This window comes from Gossypium raimondii, chromosome 10 (genome assembly GCF_025698545.1).
Source record: "Gossypium raimondii isolate GPD5lz chromosome 10, ASM2569854v1, whole genome shotgun sequence".
NCBI lineage: Eukaryota > Viridiplantae > Streptophyta > Magnoliopsida > Malvales > Malvaceae > Gossypium > Gossypium raimondii.
The window spans coordinates 37727152-37731125 of NC_068574.1; positions in this window are offsets into that span (position 1 = coordinate 37727152).

Sequence of the window (3974 nt, forward strand, 5' to 3'; positions counted from 1 at the left end):
ATAACTCAATCAGACTGCTCAACTGAATCAATTTTGACTAATAAACAATAACTTTTCAAGAACTGCTATTCTTTATGCTGTCATTATATCTCAGACATACATCCTGTCATGATCTCTTTAAAGAGTTAACTACAGATCATTATCACTGCATAACTCGAAAGAACATAACATTCGGTCTTTAACTTGTTGATACATGTATCAAGATCATTTTTAAAAAAAGTAAAAAAAATCAATACCCCAGTCTAAGCTAAACTTCCTATCACTCACATTTTGCCAAAGTCACTTTCTCTTCAAATCTAAGGAAAGATTAAACATATATTAGAATTTACTTTAACTGTTTCTCATCGAGGCACTGAACTATCTTGAGGCCACAATATTCATTCAACTTAAAAATTGCGGTGCCATAATAAGACTGACTTCTCAATTACTTTAGTAAATGGCGTCCCAGCTCTGTACTTTCATTATCAGGTCCAAACTCATATTCATTAATAGAAAATTTCTTGCTAATATCTCATCACTATTACTTTGAACAGTAATTTATTAAGAAACCCAAGATAACAAAATCTCGGAACATGGAGCTATACAGAATTTCTGGAAATCACATCTCATGTAGAACAGTTAAGGTCTCGATAGCATCTCAGAAAATTTCCAAAAGGGAAAGGTAATACTCACCAGCACTAAAATCAACTATAACAAATACCATACAATTTTCCTTTATATTTATTAAACAATAGCTAGTAGAACGGGATGCTAACATCATACAGACCTTACCATCAACTTTCCATCTGCACACTGCAGAAGAAAACTAGAATAGATAGAGTAATATCAATCACAGCTCAAGCAAACTACAATGCTTTCATCTATTTGTAAACTTAATTGACATCCTTATATTGTAGGAATTTCATCTGAAATCTTGCAGATATAAATATATATATACCTCTGAAAATAAATGTACCCACATATAATAGTCGAAAGAAATTTCTGAAATTTTCTCAACCAAAAACTCTGCATTTAGCTATTAATACAGCTCAATCATTATTCCTCTATCTAATTCTGTCATTAATGAATCCACATTATCTCATTCATAATCGAAATTTATTCGGAAGAAAATCCAGCAATCATATACCTTACACATCATACCTGAATGAGTGCATTAGCTGTACCTGACTACTCTTTAACTGTAACGTTTCAGAATCCGGATGATCTTCATATTAACCTGGCATCTTTTCTGTAACTGTGTTCATTTACTAAATCATTCTCGACTCTAATTATATTGTCAATTAATCTGCCACTGAACTCTTTAGTTTTTCACTTGTAAGCCTATTCAATCTGAATTTCATGTAATCTCTTTCTGATATACCTTGTTGGAAAGGGGGGTTGAGGTTGTAACACCTCTGATTTACCTCATATATACTTATGCATATAACTTAATACTCATCAATATATAATATTATCACAAGTATACAATTTGCTTCAAGCAACTTAGTATGCACATTCATAATACAAAGACTTCATGATCATCTTATGCAAACTAGTGCACTTATACGTGCATTCACACTTAACATTACTCATAACATTACTCATAAAAAATTCCAATTTAACATGAACACTTATCTCAATATAAACTTTCCTTTCGTCTTATCTCATATTTCATATTTCCTGAACAATTCTTATTCACAATTTATTCATTCTCACATAAACATCATGAACTATTATTCTTACCTTTTATAAGCCTCAACTCATCATAAACATACTATCTGTACTATCAAACTTAGCTCGGCTGGAGTGCACATCTGTCTGACAAAACATTTTACATCTGGGTCGAGAGTCGTCACACTATTACAGTTCAATATGGCATATATAGCTAGACTCTTACTCATGCTAGATAGCCCGAGAACCGACTAAACTCTTGCTCTGATGCCAAAAAATGTAACACCCCTTACCCGAGACCGTTGCCGGAATCGAGAACGAAGCGTTACCTAACTTAACTTACTAATTCGGAGCATAAAAATTTGCTTTTCAAATTAATTTTCTCACATTCAATCAATATGTCCCTAAAAAGGATCCTTGAGACCCTAAAACTTGCAATGAAAATGGTTCGGGTCCAAACCGGGAACATTAAAAATTTTCCAAATACATAAACAAATTAAAATAATTTATTTCACTGTTCACAATAAAACTGTCCAACTGCGCAGCAGTTACTAAATTAATTATAACTCGAGTTAAAAACCTTGAAATTTAAATCCGTAAATTTTATCTAAAACCAGATTCAAATAAATTCTTACCATAAAAATTTCATAATTTTTCATCTATCCAATTAATACATTTTATTCATTAAAGTTTCACCTGTTTCACTACTCAACAGCTCTAACCTCTCCTCACTAAAAATTAATTATCTCTTTGTACTGAATTCAAATGATGTTTCCGTTTGTTTCTCTTGAAAATAGACTAATTGATAAATTTAATAATGTAAATTACAAATCATAATTATTATTTTTAAAATTTTTAGTGATTTTCAAAATTCAGAACAGGGGACTTCAGAAACCATTCAGACCCTGTCACACTAAAATTCAAATATCTCATAATATAAAATTCCTTTGCCTGTACTGTTTCTTTCATATGAAATTAGACTCAATACGATTTAATTCTATATCTCATTCACTCTCTAATTCTATTTCTAATAATTTTGGTGATTTTTCAAAATCACGTCATTGCTGCGGTCCAAAAACTGTACCATTGCAAATTTTTACTCTTTTATTATTTCTTTGTATTAACTATCATTTAGGCATACATAACATCAAACATATTCCTAATTAGCCATTTCAATAGCTAATTGTTATCGAATATGTTCGTGTCATTCTTTAGCCATAACACAATGACATACACAAAAAAATAACTAAATCCCTATACATGCCATAACTTAAAACGTTTGTCAATGAAAATACCCAATTGGTAATTTGATAGTTGATAGTGTGAAGCGATCTCCCACGACCTCCAACCCGAGCTTGTTTGATAAGACTTTGGAATAAAGGAAAGGAAATAGGTAAGCTTATGAAGCTTAGTAAGTTCATATGTAAAATAACAATCATTAGTAATGAATTTAGATTATTACTAAGCTTTCATAATTTGCATAAATAACGCTAAGTTCATACTTTCCCATCTTACTCATCGGTAACCTGACCAAAAGCTCAGAATAAAAAAAAATAAAGCACCTTACTTAATAGCTTGCTTACGTACCTGCAACATCTCATTTAACACATTAATACTCTTTCATAATATAGGCATATTGTAAATCATGTCACAAAGCGTCATAAGTATAACTGAAAACTTATCACTTACTTAATACTTGAATATACTCATTAAAATACTTTTAATATCATCAACTTATAACCTCAATATTATTTAGCCTTATGTACATACCTGTACCCTTTCCTCATGATCTTATCTTATCATCTCTCTGAATTATTCTTTGGATTACTCAAGTACCTTTCCTTTTGAAACTTACCATTGCCATGTCTTGAAATGGTCTTACATGGTATCCTTGCCTTATGAACTCACCAATGCCAAGCCTTGGAATGGTTTTACATGGGATGTTTCCTGTACTGCCAATGCCATAACCCAGATATGGTTTTATGTGGGAGTTCTCATATTGATACCCAAGTCATGTCCCAGACATGGTCTTACGAGGGACCTCTCATCTCGGTGCCAACGCCATGTCCCAGACATGGTCTTACATGGGTCCTCTCATCTCTGTGCCAACGCCATGTCCCAGACATGGTCTTACATGGGACCTCTCATCTCGGTGCCAATGCCATGTCCCAGACATGGTCTTACATGAGACCTCTCATCTCGGTGCCAACGCCTTGCCTCAAACATGGTCTTACACGGGACCTCTCATCTTGGTGCCAACACCATGTCCTAGACATGGTCTTACATGGGACCTCTCATCTCGTGTTGACATGGATCAAGCATGG